The sequence below is a fragment of the Dipodomys merriami genome, unplaced genomic scaffold (genome assembly GCF_024711535.1).
Source record: "Dipodomys merriami isolate MVZ:Mamm:240054 unplaced genomic scaffold, mDipMer1.0.p SCAF_44, whole genome shotgun sequence".
In the NCBI taxonomy this organism is placed as follows: domain Eukaryota; kingdom Metazoa; phylum Chordata; class Mammalia; order Rodentia; family Heteromyidae; genus Dipodomys; species Dipodomys merriami.
Genome location: NW_027206002.1, coordinates 5,789,635 through 5,808,234, shown reverse-complemented (window position 1 = coordinate 5,808,234; position 18,600 = coordinate 5,789,635). Strand labels below are relative to the sequence as shown.

General features: G+C 45.1%; 1 protein-coding gene across 9 annotated transcripts in view; it reads right to left on the bottom strand.

The window, feature by feature from the left end:
- Positions 1–18,600, bottom strand: part of Sgcd (sarcoglycan delta) — a 913,825-nt gene that overhangs the window by 73,577 nt on the left and 821,648 nt on the right. The gene's annotated exons all lie outside the window — the stretch shown is intronic.

The following is an 18,600-nucleotide window of genomic DNA, read 5'->3' as shown; positions in this document are numbered from 1 at the left end:
ACCTACTACTGCTATGTTGTCCTTTCTCTACTGGGGCTGGTGTATTTGCTCATTTATTTATCCCTTTGTTCGTCTGTTTATTCTTTCAGTCAATATTTATTTAGTGCCTGCGGGGAGTGGGTGGGTGAGAATAAAGATAGGTCCTGCTGATAAAATGAAGAGCATAATTATACCTAGGCCCACAGTTTACCCTATGACTTCCTGATATGTCTAATTGGGCCAGTTCACGCGGACAGCAAATCTTGCTCTCTCACATTGTCTCAAGATGGTTCTTGCATGCTGGACTGACATTTGATTGATTGTTGGTCATGAGGCTTGAACTCAGGGCCTTACCACTTTGAGCCAGAGCTCCACTTCTGGATTTCTGGTGGATAACTGGAGATAAGAGTCTCATGGACTTTCCTGCCCAGACTAGCTTTGAACTGTGATTCTCAGATTTCAGCCTTTGAAGTAGGTAGGATTACAGGTGTGAGCCACTAGTGTGTGTGGTGATCCATCTATTCTTTTTTTTTTTTTGGTCATCTATTCTTTTAAGGAGACCTTTCCAGTAGATTAATACATTTGACCATTCATCTAGGTAGTAAGTTTCCAAGGTACTTATATACTGTGCATTTTGGTAAGTGGACTAATTATTCTTGGTTCTTGATTTTTTTTTTTTTTTTTTGGCTGGTCTTGGGGCTTCAAGTCTGGGCCTGGGTGCTGTCTTTGTACTATTTTGCTCAGAGCAAGCACTCTATCACTTGAGCCACAGTGCCACTTCTGGTTTTTTTGAGAGTTTATTGGAGATAAGAGTCCTGGCTGGCTTCAAACTGAGATCCTCAGGTCTCAGAATCTTGAGTTGCTAGGATTATAGGTGTGAGCCACTGGTGCCCAGCTGGTTCTTGATATTATATCTTTGGAGATGATAATATATGGTCTTTGCATACTGAAATATTTTCATTGCTCCTAAATGTTATCAATGAATTACACAACCTGAATAAACAGTGTGGTTAAGAGAGCTCTTCTCTGTTATTATTATTATTATTATTATAAGATGGAGTCTCACTATGTATCTCAATCTGGCCTTGAATTTGTAAAGGTCCTTCTTCAGTCTCAAGTATAGAGATTAAGGGTGTATACAACCATGTATTGCTTTTTTTTTTTTTTAAAAAAAAGTACATGTTATAATATAGTTATTGCTAATATATTCTAATATTGGGGCTGCCATCTTGATTTCCCCCCAAACTTCTTTATAGCTCTTAGCATTTCTACCATACTGGTGCCTAGCCAATAGCTCAGGTATATTGTAAAGACCAGAGAAAAGTGATCCAGCTTTTCAACCTGCATAGCAAAATACAAACCAGAGTGACAAATTGTAACTGCTTGGGGAATTCTCGTTGGATCAAATATAAATACTTTTAATCTTTAAGAATGGCTCCTTTTATAACTAGGTCCCCGTGAAGCCAGAAAACGAAGCGAAATATAATTAAGATGAAAAGCAAGACTTCCATCAAAATCCGTTAAAAATGATGTCCCTTATGTGTGTTTCCTCCATAGCTAGAAATCCCAGTCCAAGGCCTGATTTTAGGAACACGGATACCAACAAATCAGTAATCCCAGGCTCATGTTCCTGCACCATCTCAGTCAGGCAAGGCAAACACTCCTTTCAGAATTTCATGACAAATGAGAAGAGCTCAAAGAGAAGCTCAATAAATGGATGGATGGAACTGACGATCCCCCAAACCATCAGAGCACAGGCAGAGACCCAGGAACCCCCCCTCTGTTTCTCTCTCTGTCTCTGTCTCTCTCAGGACAACCACTGTTCAGAGAGATCACAGCAGCACTGAGCCGCGTCAGCCCTAAAGTAAAAGCAGCAAATGCCAATGGTTTTAGCACAATCCAGGATCACGTTTCCGTTATTCCCAGAATCCATAAAGGCTGCTTCTCATATGGAATGTACAACTCAGCCTTCACCTTCTCGTTTCTTCTCCTCCTCTATTTTATTTTTATTTTTTGGTGAGTGTGTACATGTGGTTGGGGGGCACTAGCCCATTCCCTACCACTGAGCTGTATTTCTAGCCCTTGCCATACTAAAAAGATGGTAAAATCAACTTTTCCTTTGCCCCAATAAGACTGTGATTCTCTCATTATGGAAATACCCCTGGTTCTCAATGGAAAGGGCTGGATGCACCATCAAACACAGTCCTTAAATCTATTGAAACATAGAAGATAATAGGAATAGCTGGTGTGCACCTATAATCAGCACTCTGGAAGCTGACACAGGAGGATTGTGAGTTCTAGGCCAGCCTGAGAAACCTAGCAAGACCTTGTCTTAAGAGGAAAAAAACCCCTCAAAATTATATGAATCAGTGATCTGGATATCTATCCTCTATGATAGGCATAATTCATGTTGTATTAAGTCAAGGTAGACCTTCTCATGTCACCCAAACCTAAAAGGCCATATATATATATATATATATATATATATATATATATACACACACACACACACACACACACACACACACACACACACATACACACACACACACACACACACACACACTGCTCTGAATGGGAGGTAGAGCTTTCAAATTCCCTCCCGTCTCCTTGTTTTCTCACTACAAAGAGCCTTTCCTGCTGGAGTGCTTTCAAGCAAGGTCCAGGATAAAGAGACAGCAGGGTCACACGTACGAGTGGTTAGCATGTAATTGTTTACCTGCTGTGTGCTTGGCCTGACACTCTAGGGGGAAAAAACGAATCTAATCTGCTACCTGGAGAAATCAGAATGGAGGGCGAGCAACCTTTTAAAGAGGCAGAGGGCACAGAACCAGGGGCACGCAAGTTCATTGCACACAGCATTTCATCTAGTTCTGTATTATCTTCTCTTCCTTTCCTCTAGCCTAGGACGGCTCAACCACAGCATGGCTAAAGCCTACAGCTAGACATGCTGTGGACAGCCTGTTCTACACATTGTAGGCTGTTGAGAAGCACCTGCCCTTAGCCCCCTGGATGCCGGTGGTACCCACACTTGGAGTTGTGATCACGGAAGATGGCTCCTACACACTGCCACACCTGGTTTTGTCGAGAACCTCTGTTTGTCGTTAAGAGGATTAGAATAAATCCTGCCAGTTCCAGGCTAACTCCATCACCAGAACTTAATGACGGGGTCCACAAAAAGCCCAGCAAGCTGCATTAAACATGCAGCGAGGGCGAGGCGCGGCAGGGTCTCTATATCCTAGCTGGACCACAGGCTCCTGGTGGTGATGGCATGTATTACGTGCACACAATTATTCATGAACATCTGGATAAGCCAACTCTGAGCCCCAGGGACCTTCTTCCTCCAGCCAGGTTCCACCTCTCCACGTTTCCAGAACCTCCCCCAAATGATAAAACGACGTCATCTACTTGGGGACCTCAAGTTCCATACCTGAGCCCATGGTGTGCACCTGCCATTTTGCAAACACACCCCCGGCCCATCTCATCTCCTGATCCACAATGCTCTTAGTTCATCTCCTGGAGCTATGGAGTCTGAACGCTTCCAATACTGCTTAAATGACTACGTTCAAAGACTCCCTGGGGACTCCGGACAAACTCCTAAGCTATGAGCTCCTATAAAAACCAAGAAACAAATTAGATACTTCCAAGATATGACATGGAATAAATATTCCCATTCCCAAAGGGAGGAGATCAGAGCAGCGAGAGGAGGAATAGGACCAGAGCAAGACTGAGATTCGGCAGGGAAAACACTGAGTCCTGTAGCTCACGACCGGTGTCTGGGGCACCCAGTATGAGGATGTATATCAGGGCCATTAGCCCTGCCCCGAAGGCATGGCCAACCACATGGCCTCACCCCTGAGCTGTCTCTTCTCTGGCCTCTGACGTTCCTCCACAGATGATCACATTCCCGGCCTCCCATTATCCAAGGTTCTCCACTTGAGCGTAGGCTTTGCTCTCCCGGCTTCATGCACTCCCTCCTCTGGTCTGCCTTACACTGGCCAGACCCCCAGGCCTTCCTCAGAGGTCATGGAGGAAGCCTCCAGCTCCTCATAATTCTTGTTTTTTTGCCGGTCATGGGGCTTGAATTCTGGGCCTGGGCGCTGTCCCTCAGCTATTCAGCCCAAGACACGTACTCTACCACTTGAGCCACAGCACCACTTCTGGTTTTCTCATGGTTCATTGGAGATAAGAGTATCACGGACTTTCCTGCCTGGGCTGGCTTTGAACCGCAATCCTCAGCTCTCAGCCTCCTGAGTAGCTAGGATTACAGGCATGAGCCACCAGCACCTGGCTCTCACCATAATTGTTGCAGGATCATTTTGATAAACAACGAATTCAATTTCTGTCCCATGTCTCACTTTTCCATTCTTTGGTTATTTAAATGTGACAGAACCATGATCCTTGGATCTCAGCCTCCTGAGTAGCTAGGATTACAGGCATGAGCACCCGCTCCAGTCTTCTCTGTGGTATTTCTATGGCTATCTAGTCTCTGTTCTCTCTCTCTCTCCTATCTCCTAGGCTAGTAGAGACCAAAGCGTTTAAAGCCAAGGCTCTGACCTTCTCTTCTCTCTACTAGGAATTTTCTATCACAATTTGCTAAGGGGAGACATTATTTTCTGTGAGACATTATTTTAGGGCCGAGATGCAGGCTTTCATGCAAGGATACTCTCATTAAATGTATACTAGAACCTGCATCATTAGAGCCCAGATAACCAGTCAGACAGATACAAAAATCAAAAGGAAAATATTTATTTTCCCTATTGACTTCGTATTGGCCTCACCCTCCATCTGGTTAAATACCATCTCTCCAAGTCCATGATAGAATACAAGGTCTTTAAATGTGCTCGGACCTCTGATCAGGCAATGGAAGAACAACACACCGCATTTGTTGCTCTCCAGATATGCCTGTGCTCTTTCCAGCCCAATGTTCCCGCCCTTCCTCCTTGCTCAGACTATTGCCTTTGGGCTGAAGGAGCCAGGAAACAACCATTTCAAGCTCTTCAGGTCTCCAAGGGCAGGCTGCATGAGTCTCTGTGGAGGGAAATGTTTCTCAGGCAGCCACTTAGCAGGGATGTCAAGGATGTGCTTGTCCTGGTGATAAGAGAGATGAGAGGGTCTGCTAACCCAGACCTGGCGGGTCTAAGCGCCAGTGTCCCAGCAAACCCTCACTGGTTCTTGTCCTTGCCCTTCACAGAAGCTCTGCACAGCTTAACATCTGCACAGTGCTCATTGCAACGGGGAGCTCTCTCCTGTACACACACAGAACATGCAAACGTATGCAGATACACGCCCATCACATAATGCGTGTACATACTGAATGTACGCTGATATACACATAGATGGACATATAACACGCACACAATCATGTGCATGCATATGAAATATACAATATAGAAATATGTGTACCTAAGTGTGGCTGTGTTGTTGGGGGTTCAAGACATGACACCTCAAAATATGTCACTTAGACATTTGGGAAAACAACAGAAGCGAGCAGGTCTGACTTTTCCTGAAAAAAAAAAAAGTGATAAAACTCTCTCCCCCCTCCCCTCTGATTGGCAGGGGTCCTGTACTTTATTCACACAGAGGGTAGGAAGATGGAGGGAGACCAAAGGGAATCTCAGCGAACGAACAGAAAGGACTTGCTAAGCCCCAACCCCGATGCTGGAGCACGGGCTGGGACCCGCCCGTCCTGCTTGCTTCTCAACGGCTCCGTTTCCTCGAGTGCTCATTTCTAAAGGCTCCCATGAAACATAAAACACACGCTGTTAGGCTTCGCTCTTGCTAGTCTGCCTTTGTTCTTGGGGAGGGGTGTCAACCTTCCAGCGGGTGAGGAAATACGTTACTTTTTCTTCCTTTTATAACATACATTAAAAGCAAATGTTCTCTGCATCGGAAAAGCATTGACTTCTACTGTTTAGATGGGCAGACTGTGCACTGTGGGAATAAGCCCAGTGAAATTTTTATGAGAACAACGCTCGGCGGTTTTGTCTCTCTCCTCCTGTCTGTACTGGGCTTCTAAGACTTCTTCTGGAAGGTTGTCACCACCACACTTTGTATCCAGTCAGAAAGAACAGCTCTCCTAATTTACTCCTCTAGTCTCAGCCACATCTTCCTTTTGGAAGACTTTACCTGCAGAAGTTAAAACTGAAGTCTACTTTTATGTTCTCAAAAGACCTTGTAGTTCTATGATGAAAACTTTAAAAACCTGAAAAAGGAAATCGAAACAGAACTTAGAAAGTGACAAAACCTCCCATGCTCCTGGATTGGAAGGATCAACATCATGAAAATGGCAATACTTCCCAAGGCTATCTACAAATTCAATGTGATACCTATCAATATTCCAACTTCATTCTTCAAGAAAATAGAAGAGGCAATCCAAAAATTCATATGGAACAATAAAAGACCCCGAATAGCTAAAATGATCCTCAACAGAAAGAATAGTGCTGGAGGAATATCAATACCAAATTTCAAACTCTACTACCAAGCTATAGAAATCAAAACAGCTTGGTACTGGCACAAGAACAGACCTCAGGACCAATGGAATAGAATTGAAAACCCAGAAATGAACCTAGAGACATATAGCCATCTAATCTTCGATAAGGGAGCTAAAAAAATAGAATGGAAGAAAGACAGCTTCTTCAGTAAATGGTGCTGGCAAAATTGGTTAATCACTTGTAGAAAACTAAAGCTAGATCCTTATATATCACCCTGCACCAGAATCAACTCCAAATGGATCAAAGACCTTGAAGTCAAAGCAGACACTCTGAAAACATTACAGGATGGAATAGGAGAAACCCTAGGTCTCCTTGGCACAGGCCCAAATTTTCTTAAAAGAGACCTGGAAACACAACAAATCAAAGAAAGGTTGGACAAATGGGATTGCATGAAATTGCAGAGCTTCTGCACGGCAAAGGACATAGCTAGCAAGATCAATAGAAAACCCACGGATTGGGAAAAGATACAACGGACAAGGGTCGCATAGCTAAAATATACCTGGAACTCAAAAAATTAAATCCCCAACAACAAAGCCTCAAAGAAACAACTACCCAATAAATAAGTGGGCTAAAAACTTAAAGAGAGCTGGTGCCAGTGGCTCACGCCTGTAATCCTAGCTACTCAGGAGGCTGAGATCTGATGATCACCGTTCAAAGCAGCTTGGGCAGGAAAGTCCATGAGACTCTTATCTCCAATAAACCACTCGAAAACCAGAAGTGGCACTGTGGCTCAAGTGGTAGAGTGCTGGCCTTGAGCTGAAGAGTGCAAGGACAGTGCCCAAGCCCAGAGTTCAAGCCCCATGACAGACAAAATAAATAAATAAATAAATAAAGACTTAAAGAGAAACATCTCTGAAGAGGAAAGAAGGATGGCCAATAGACACATGAAGAAATGCTCAACCCCTCTAGCCATAAAAGAAATGCAAATCAAAACAACATTGAGATATCACCTCACCCCAGTTAGAATGGCTAGAATCAAGAACTCTAATAACAACAGATGCTAGAGGGGATGTGGACAGAAGGGAACCTTACTGCATTGTTGGTGGGAGTGTAAACTTGTTCAACCACGTTGGAAAGTAGTATGGAGGTTCCTGAAAAGACTCCATATAGAGCTCCCCTATGCCCAGCAATCCCACTTTGGGGCATTTATCCAAATGTTCACAAACAAGACCACACTAAAGCTACCAGCACAACCATGTTTATTGCAGCATTATTACCATAGCTAATATATGGAACCAACCCAGATGCCCCTCAGTAGATGAATAGATCAAGAAAATGTGGTATATATACACAATGGAATTCTATGCCTCCATCAGAAAGAATGACATTGCCCTATTTTTAGGAAATGGAAGGACTTGGAAAAAATTATATTAAGTGAAGTAAGCCAGGCACAAAGAAACATAGGCCCCATGGCTTCCCTTAACCAGTATATGTCTGAGACAAGCAGAAAAGGTCTGATAAGTTGATGTTAGGTGAAATGAACCCCAAGATAAGGATTCAAATATTTTTTCTTTCTTGTGATTGTTTCTAACATATTTATAAGATGATTTCTTTGTTGCTTTGTATGTCCCTCCCCCACGGCATAACCTGCTTTCATTTATTTGATGTCGGTATAATTTGTAGAGGGGAAGGGAAAAAACAATTTAAATAGGGATACAGGTGGACCCATTTCCACAATGAGATATATAAGTCGTTATGTCGAAAAACGAACTTTACAACTTTGGCCAGGGTGGGGGTGGGTGGGAGGGTAGGGAAAGGGGAAGTAGTGGGGGGAGATGGGAAGGGAAGGGATGAGAAGGGGAAACAAAGAAGGAGGCAACAATGCTTGACAAGAAATGTACTCATTACCTTGCCCATGTAATTGTAACCCCTCTGTATGGTATTTTCACAAAAAAAAAAAAAGAAAAAAAAGAAAAACAACAAAACACCTTGTAGTTTGCTTCCATGGTAACACACATGGCTGCTCAGATGTTTCAAGCATCTACCCTTCCATGTGGGCCATTGATTCCAGGCAGGTTGTGTTCTGGTCAGCATGGCAGTTGGCCCAGGGGACAATCAATACACACCTACTAAAAAGAACCAAATCTCTTTGGAATGGACAACTGGTCTACCATAGCTGTCAATAATGCCAAGAAGCTCCTGTTTATGTCATTCCTTTCTTTGCCAAGAGGGAAGTACCGAGAGGGAGGCTCCAGAGATCTCTGTGCCATCTCCTTACATCTGATTTTTGGGGAAGCAAGCAACTCCTCTTTGCGGTATGTTAGTGACAATCTCTTCCCCAAGGAGAAATCCAAGCGTGTGCACAATGGGTGACTCCTGGCACCTTCTCTGTCACACATAGCCCTGCTGGCAGTGCATCTCCTGCCACTCAGCCCCTAACCCCACCACCCCTGTTCTCCCCTAGGAGACTTTTGATCACCTCGGTCTCCCCCCCCCCCCCGCCCCCCCAGCTCTCCATACTCATGGCCTGATCCTCTCAGCACAGACTGCGGCCAAGTTCTATCTTATCTTTCCATTGATGATTTAAAAACAAAAGCAAAAATGTTTCTACCACTATTTGCAATTTCACCGGGTATGTGCTTAGCCTCCCCTCTTCAACAGTCAACTCTTGAAGAAGAGTTTTTGTTGGGTGCCCTTCCAGCTTTGCGACTGAATCTGAGTTTGGGTGACAGTGGTTGAAACAGTGCTCCATAGGAATTTGGACAAAGAACACACAGACACACACAAACAGAATGCAATATGAGTAATAATTGTATGTTTGGGGCCCTGTGTCAAATACTTTATATCTACAACTCTAATAAGTATTTTTATTATCTCCATTGCAGAGATTCATAAATTTATCCAAGGTTGTAAAATTAGGACTCAGACTTCAGAATTCAGGCTGGTTTAGAGTATGTGAATTCTGTGTCTAGAATTCAGAATGTGTCTAGAGTCCACACCCATGTAACTGTCCTGCCATCCTATACTACTTTCCTAAAGGGGAAACTGAGGTATGTAAATACCTGCTTCTGTTCTGTGCTCTCTCAAGGGGTCTGGGTATTCTCATTCTCTTTCTTCTCTTTTCTTCCTGCCAGTACTGGGGCTTGAACTGAAAGCCTGGGTGCTGTTCCTTAGCTCTCTGCCTCCAGGCAAGCACTCCATCACCTGAGACACAGCTCCACTTCTGCCTTTTTGTCATTGTTTTTAGTTAATTCAGGATAAAGTCTCTTGGATTTGTCTGTCTGTTTGATTGGCTTCAAACTTTGATCCTTGGATCTTGGCCTTGCTGGGATTACAGGTGTGAGCCAATGGTGCCCAGCTTTCTCTCTCTCATTTGTTTGGAGTCACATCTGCCACCTTCTTCCTATTCCTAGGCTGAGCACAAAGAAAGGTGGGATGATGAGGAGGCTGGTATAACATGAGGATGAAAATTGTAAGGAAAAGCTTAAGAGGATGTTTTCCCTACTTTTTCTCTCAATCAGAGAAACATGAAATTATAGTCCATCCAATGAAGGAGAATGCAGCTACTCTCTTCTATGCACTAAGAGTGTCTTCTTCTTCTTGTCATCCCGTTACCTTCATGGTATCACTGAACAAAGCCAACACTCCCCCTGGCTTCTGCTGGAATGGAAGGAAGTCCTACTCAGGTGGCTTATGGTGGCATAAGAAACTTCCCCAACCGTCCATACAGCTCATGGTGGAGACACTATGGCCAGACCCATGGAAAAGCTCTGGCGGAAGTAGAGCTCCTCATTTGAATATACTCAAAATGCCTAACTGGTGAGAAGAGAACTTGGAACAATAAAAACAACAGCAAAAACACATGCCAAAAAATCATGCACACGCACGCATACCAACAAGCAATCAGATGCCCCAAACACACCGAGGATCACTTGAGAAATCTTGTCCAAAAACCCTCCCTCCATAAATTCTATAAATGGTTCTCATCGAAGCATCCAGTAGTCAATCTCATCAACTCTAAGCAAAGTAGAAGGCAGCCGAATATCTCCCTTCCTCTTCCCCATCCTCTTCTCTTCCCCTCCTCCCTTTCTCCTGGAACCATGGCGGGGAGGGCAGGGAGACGATGGATGAATTTCTCAGGCAATGCTGGGACAGCTGGGCCATGTGTTACGCAGAACCACGGACCCATCACACGTATTAAATCACATCTCCCTGTTGCCAAAGGAAAAATGATGTGGGATTCGGCAAATGCGCTCTTCATCCTGTATTAGGCATGAACTCGTGCTTGGAGGAGAAAGGACCACGGGTTGCTCACGACGCCGGCCAGGGGTACCCGCGAGCGTGTGCAGTCACCTAGGTTTCTGGAAAGCTCTTTTAAATATTTGTTTGGAAGAGTTATGAGCATGGAGCTATACTCCCAATACTCTCAAATGAAACCACATTATTATTTCTCTATGGTAGAACTGTGCTTTTTCTCATTAAGTAGCGCCGGTTTATTAGGTTGAGGTTGTTCATCTGAGACCTTTCTTTCTTTCTTTCTTTTTTTTTTTTTTAAATATTGGGCTTTCTTAGGGCATTATTTATGGGAAATGTATTTTTATGGCCTAATATATTATTCCTGTATCCCTGTAAATAATAAACCAACTTTGGAATGAGGTGCCAAAAAAAGAGCTATACAGCCAGCAGTTTTTTTTTTTTTTTCTTTCTGTTTTTTAAAGAGCTGAATTCCCAGAAGATTCTCTCTGCTAATAACAGAGAGGAGGCCCTGAGGGACTCCAGGCCTCCCCGCCTTGAGCAAGCAATGTGATGACCAGATCCACCGCTCTCACGAGTCGAGGCCACGGTTGGAAGGACTCATTTCTCACCTGGCCCTAACAAGGAAGCCAGGTTTTACTCTTCAGCATTGTATTTCAGTCTCTTTCACACTTCCTGAAATGCTTACAAAGTAGAAAAAGATGGAGTCAGAGTGAAAGGGGAGTGGGCGAAGGGGAGCCGTTTACTGAGGATCTGCACCATACTACGTTGGGGTGAAAAATGTAGTCCATGTCACATGACTGGCATCATGGTGGAACCAAACTGTGCCGCGTCCTCAAGCGTGGGAGCAGTGGAAGCATCCGGAAAAGCCAAAGACAGGCACTAGAACACCTGACTCCAAGGAAGCATCAGGAACAGTGGCCGTGGCCTGGGCAACCGAGCTGTGGCTGTGAGGCTGGCATGCGAAGTGCTCTTCCCCCATCGCTGGAGCTGCGTGGGTGATTCCCTTGGCCCTCAGGCCAGCTGGCATCTCTTGTGAGCTTTCGGCCTGGCACTTCCCGCTTCTCCAACACAGAGGCCAGATTCAGGGTCTGGGACGTGCCCATGTGGACCACCCTCTCCAATCTCCACTTCGTTTCTGCCCATGACATGGCGGCTGTGTGACAGAGATCTGTAGCGCCAGAGATAGTGGTAGCTTGCTCCTCTCCTCACCCTCTTGGCATGCACTGGGCACTTGCCCATTCACATTCATTTCAACCTCAAGACTGAGTGAGCCATGTTAGGGACAGGGAAAGGATGCTGAAAATGAAGTTTCCTCCATCACCCCCTAAATACCCATCAGTCCTTGCTCCTTCCCAGTGCCTCCCATGGCCGCTTCTTCTTGGGGTGCAGGAGCGGTCCGTTTGTGTCAGGACTTTTCTCTGGCTATAGAAAGGCTCTGGGCCCCTTCTGACTGAACGGAGGCGCCTGCGCTGGGGAAGTCCTTCAGTCTTCAGCCTGATCTTTGTGCAGCCACCTTCTATTAAGGCCTCACGAAGATGCATTGCCTCTCCTACATACACGATGGCAGCGGTGCACATGCGCAGATCCCTTCCCAGGGTTCTACCAAGCCATGATTCCTTTTTCCCCCAAGATCAGCCTGCTACCGTTACCAAGAATTCCTCCCATACTTCCTGAACTCTAGAAATCTGATTTTTTCCTCCCACTCCCGGGGCTTGAACTCTGGGCTTGTGTGCTGTCCCTAAGCTTCTTTGGCTCAAGGCTGGTGCTCTACCACTTGGACCACAGACTACTTCCAGTTTTCTGGTGGTTCACTGGTGATAAGAGTCTCACTGACTTTCCTGCTTAGGCTGGCTTCAAACTGTAGTCCTCAGATCTCAGCCTCCCGAGGAGTTAGGATAACAGGTGTGAGCCAACAGCGCCCCGCTAAAATTGGAAATTTTTAACCGTATATTTGCTCTTGAACTTAGCAATGGCCCACTGTTTCCCTTAAAGATGTACTTTCTCTCTTGCTATTAACTCCTTTGCTTTGACACTTGACTTTTATTTTGTGTTCATTCAATTCTTTGTTGGAGAGGCCAAGAATCAGGCATCTGCACTTCTGTGATCACCACTGGTAATGAAAAGACCTTTTCCCATTTGTTCTCTCTTCCCTTGCCTTCCTGGGTTAGCCTTTATAAATCCCCAATGAAATTACTAGTTACATTCTTATTGTATTATTTATATTATATTCGTATTGATAATTACATTCTTACAAGTTAGGTGAGATCTGCTTGCTCTCTTTTCATTATACTGTCAGATTGCTTGTAAGACACTCCAGTGTTCAAAATCTTTAAATCTATTCATGCACAAGAAATATTACTGAACACTTGCTCTGGGTAAGGTGCAGTTCTGGACTCTGTCCAACAAAACTTCCTGCTATTATGAAGCTTACATTCCAACGAGGAGGGGAATACAAAGATAACTAAATATATATCAGGGCATATTGCAATAACGAGCCAAAGAGCAAAAACCAGAATAAACCTATAGACCAAGAATCACCAGACTCTTCCTATAAATGGCAAGACAGGAAGTATTTTAGGCCCCGTGGGCGATACAGTCTCTCGGCCTCAACTGTTCACTTCTACCACTGAAACACAAAATCACCTAGAGAGAATACCTGAGCAAATGGTGACAGCTGTGCTCCCAGAAGATACTATTTGAAGCTAAGCAGTGGTTTTACCCTGGTTTGTTCCTGGTTTGGCCAATGCCGGAACGAAGTGTGATATAATGAGAACATTTGTGATATGTTTGTATCAGGGTCAGGGAAGATCTTGCTGCTAAGGTGACATGAGCCATTTTTGGTGTTATGGTCACTGTCACTGCCTCTGACAGTCCCCTCAGACTGCGGTAACAGATACTTGCTGTTGTCTTTGCTCAGCGCCCGTTCCCCCTCCTGTCGGTAGCATAATGGTCTATTTCCCTGGAAGCCACTCCGGCTCCACCAGGAGCTCTGCCACCAGCACATCCCAGCGCGCTGCCGTCCCTGAGCTGCGGAGGGACGGGCAGAGGCTTCGCAGGATCTCCGTTAGGGAAGTGAGCGCTCTTTCTGGTACCAACAGCCCTGATGACAGAAGACAAGAGTGGAAAGCAGAGCAGAGGCATGGCTCGACAGAGACCAAGTTTGGACCTCATCCTGCGAGCTACTGGATCTATAGCATTCTGCCAGCTGCACTGGGCTCTTCAGGGAGGGGGAGTGGTAACTTTCTCAGCTGTCACTTTGAGTTGGGTTTCTGTCACTTGAAGCTCTCTCTCTTAATCTGTCCTTTAGACTGAATTCAAATGAGTTGAAAATGGAAGATTTCTAGACTTTTTCTCTTGCCCTAACACTCTACTGGATTATTTTTTTTTGGGGGGGGGGGTGGAGGGAAGGCTGGAGCTTGAACTCAGGGCCTGGACAGTAGTCTCTTTGTGCTCAAGACTAGCTCTCCACTACTTGAGCCACAGTGCTACTTCTGGCTTTTTCTGAGTAGTTTATTGGAAATAAGGGTCTCATGGACTTTTCTGTCTGGGCTAGCTTTGAACCGCGATCCTCAGATTTCAGCTTCCTGAGTAGTAAAGATGACAGACGTGAGCTCCTGGCACCTGGTGCCCTCGAGGATTTTGTCTTTTGCACGCAGCCATTTTTTTCCTTGGGCATCCAGGTATCTGAATATCCGTCTCACTTTCTCAACAATTCAGAGAACTCTAGGAGAGCAGGAGCAGTAGCATTTCGTTATGTATCTCCCTGACATCAATACCAATAGTTGAGCTTTCTTCTCTTTTCTCTCTCTCCTCCCCCCTCATTCTCTCTCTATTGCTCTTCTCCTCTCTCATCTTTCACAGAAATACAAATGAACTATATATGACAGACACATAACCAATGGATGCATATCCACTACTAAGATGTAGTTTTTCAGTCGCTCTGTTCAGGCTGCAGGATGTAAAGAGGAACACAGAAAAGCCTGGAGTTCAAGCCCTAATAATAATGAATACATGAACAAACAAACAGCGGGGGTGGGGCATGATGAGGAATGGGTACGATTGAATCATTTCAAACTCCTATGAACAGAATTACAAAGCACATTAAAAAGATGTAAGACAGGAGAGTGGAAGAGACTAATAGAGGGGCTGAATTGGACCAAAGTACATTATATGCATATATGGAAATACCACAACAAAATCCCTCTGTACGATTAATAGACACTACTAAAACTTTTTAAAAAATCAATTGCCTTACAATAAAGAGCTTCATCAAAAGCAAATTCAAAAGGCATCATGTCTCCTCTGAGCAGTCCTCGAAAGCAAGTTAAGCATCAGACCACATTTACATTTCTATAAATTTTATGCTAATTTAAATGGCTTTAGATTTAATTAAAAATGTTTTTCAGTTGATAATAATGTAACTCAGATAATTAGCATCCAGTAACATCTAGAGGACATATTTTAAAAAAATAAAACTAATCTAGAGTATAAATAGACCTAATTAACAATTAGAGTAACACTTTGTAATTATGCTTTGTTTGTAAGTGATGTGGCCGTGAACGTGTCTCTTAGCCGCCCCGGCTTTCATGCTGATTCTTTTCTTGCTAGGTTTTCTATTTTTTTTGGTCAGTTGTGGGGCTTGAACTCAGAATCTGGATGTTATTCCCGAGCTTTCTGTGCTCAAGGCTAATGCTCTACCACTTTGAGCCACATAACTCCACTTCTATTTCTTGGGTGGCTAATTGGAGAAAAAGAGTCCTATGGACTTTCTTTCTTTCTGCCTGGGCTGGCTTCGAACTCCGATCCTCCGATCTCAGCTAGGATCACAGGCATGAGCCAGCAGCCACTTGGCTCTTGCTGCTTTTGTAACAGCCATTCTTGTCCAATATTGAATAACTATGTGTTGTAATGAAAGCTAACCTGTATCTTGTCTCATCCGGTATACTAGCTTTCGACCATTTAGGTAATCAAATGGGTGAACACAAACCTAAATTAACTTTTGCCAGACTTAAACACACAGCCTTAAGAGCAGAGGACACTGAGGGTGTGTGTGTTGAGAATGGACACGGTGTCTGGAAACGAGAACATGATGTTGGAAACAGGAGAATGGATGTCCCAGAAGGAGGAGGGTGAACCGAGGCCCAGGATGATAAGCAGGAGTGTGGGGGAGAAGGGGCATTTGGTGCATTTGTGCAGAAGGACCGCAGAGGTCTCCCTGCGGGGTGGAGGGGAAAGTCCTGGCAGCTGGCACTTGGGAGCCGGGAGGGCGACGGCTCCAGACCAGTTCAGACTTCAGGACCGTCCAACAAGAAGCCAATGCTGCCCTGACTTTCAGGTAACAGGAACGCACACTTGTCACGGTAACCTTTCATTCTTTCTTTCGGTTTCTTCCTCTTTGCTTCCCACAGGAGGGAACTAAAGCTTGGAGAGAGAAGAGGACTTGAACCTGGGTCTCTGGGATCCTAAAAGGTCGAGCCAGGACTGTGACCCAGGGATGAAATTCGCACCTGCCTGCAAACCTCCCATGAGTCTGCACAGTTTGACAACTCAACCGCGACAGAACCCCGCAAGCTTCTCACTAAGCTGAACATGAAACTGTCTGAAGTCCTCATCCCACACCGAATGGCAGAATTAAGCTGACAGAAGTCCACTGCTACAGACCACTGGGTGCGCTGCGAGGAGGAGGCTGCTGGGCGATCTTCTCAGCACTGTTGTGGCAGTGGTTATTTATCGACATGCAGCGCAGGCTAAGAGCTAACTTTCCAGCTTGGTACACGTAACTTTGCACACAGAGAACATCAATTTAAAGCACTGTTCTTTGCTGCCTCCTCTCAGCAGTCCTAGTTTTCAGATGAGAAAACTAAGGGTGAGAAAGCAAAGGAACTTCCCCAGAGCGGATTCCAGTAGGTGGACAATGCGTATGGGCTACAGCCTCAGCCGCTTCAACACACACATGCACGCACACGCACACGCACACGCACACACACGCACACACACACGCACACACACACACACACACACACACACACACACACACACACACACACACACACACACACACACACACACACACACACACACACACACACACACACACACACACACACACACACACACACACACACACACACACACACACACACACACACGCGCCCCAGGACCACTCCCCTCTCACAAGGCATGCTTTTTTCCCCTCTTCCACATTCCTTAGAGGTTGGGGCAAGGAAATTATATTCCGCACTATCCTCTGATTCAGTGTAACTGGGTGTGGTAGTGCACGCCTGTAATCCTAACACCTCAGGAGGTTAGGGCAGGAGTTTGAGACCAGCCCCAGCACCATGGATTACCAATAGCTCTAATGCAATTGGCCAAGGGACACAGGGATAGAGGTTCGTGTTGGAATCTCTTTGTACAAGTCAGGTTGACACTCTGCCTAAGTTCCTGGTTGTTCATTGAGTCTTTGACCGCTTACCACTCCATAGCTCAGCTCAAATCTATCATCTATACATTGGAGAAGATGCTGTATACCCTAAAAGGCTTTTTAAGAAAAATTTTTGTTGGTTATGGGGCTTGAACTCAGGGTGTGGGCGCTATCCCTGAGTTCTTTCGCTCAAAGTGACACTCTACCACTTTGAACCACAGTGCCACTTCTGGCTTTTGAGTAGTTAGGTGGAGATATGAGTCTCATGGGGACTTTTCTGGCAGGGCTGGCTTTGAACTGTGATCCTCAGATCTCAGCCTCCTGAGTAGCTAGGATTATAGACGCGAGGCAATGTTACCAAGCCTGAAAGGCACTTTTGGGAGTGTATAAACTTAATGTATATGAGCCATACCAAGTAGTCCCCAGACTTAAAAAAGATAATCCACTGAACGGATCTTAAACATGAGTTCTAAGTGGTCTCCAAAGGACAGAGGGGGAATGTACAACTACACAGACGAGATGCCAATGCCTGACTCTTCTGTTGACAAATCCTCACATTCCACAGCAACCCTGGTTTTTTGTTTGTTTTTAATCAATTTCATGTATTAGGACTCTGTATAAAATGCTGTTGCAATTATTCATTGGGAAACAATGTTTATTTAGTCTCTAGGTTACTCTCATCTGACAGGTAGGAAAAAGTCCTGGAAGACGATGGTAGCTGAGCCCTGAGTATGAGGATGGACAGAAGAGGAACAGCCATGGACTGGTACCATCCAAAGGGTAATGGGACAGCCTTTGGGGGTGCACAGTTAGAAGTAATCGGCAAGGCTTGATGCAAGCCAGGAGACTGAGTGAAAAAAGTAGACAACGGCTGAAAACCAACCCACTTAACATTCAAGTCCAGCCAAATCTTATCAATGGTAAATGTTTGCAAAAAGTCAAATTCTCATTGTCTTCTCAGACAATTCTTGAATTGCCAATGCAATGAGAATGCTCAGGGAAAGGGGAAAGGAGAGAGGAGAGAGGGGAGGAGGGAAGGCGGAGAGGAGGGAGGAAAGGGAAGGAATGGGAGAGGGACGTGTGCACCAGTCTATTCATTCCCTTTTAGAGACAATCACCTCAGCACAAGGACTGGGTGCTGGGTCGAACTGGTGCCATCTTGGCCCCATGGTGGATAGAAAACTGGGTTTAACTGGTGCCATCTTGCTTCATGGTGGAGGAAGTCGCACCTCCCAGGTGATGGGCATGCCTGAATTCCTACAGGCGAGGGCCAGGACTTGGACCTGCTAGTCTTGGGTCAGGAACCCTTGAGTTTCCTGTGACCCCGCCCCCTGCCCCTGACACTGTTGAGGTGTCAGGTGTTAGGCTCAGGTGCCTAAGGCCCTATCACGTGTTTACCGTCTCCACGTCTCCTGACTCTCCTCCAGTCAACATGGCGTCCCACTTCAGCTCTCTGGTTGATCTGGTTGGTTGGTACTGTTTCTCTGCTCTTTCTTTCCTCTCCAGCTC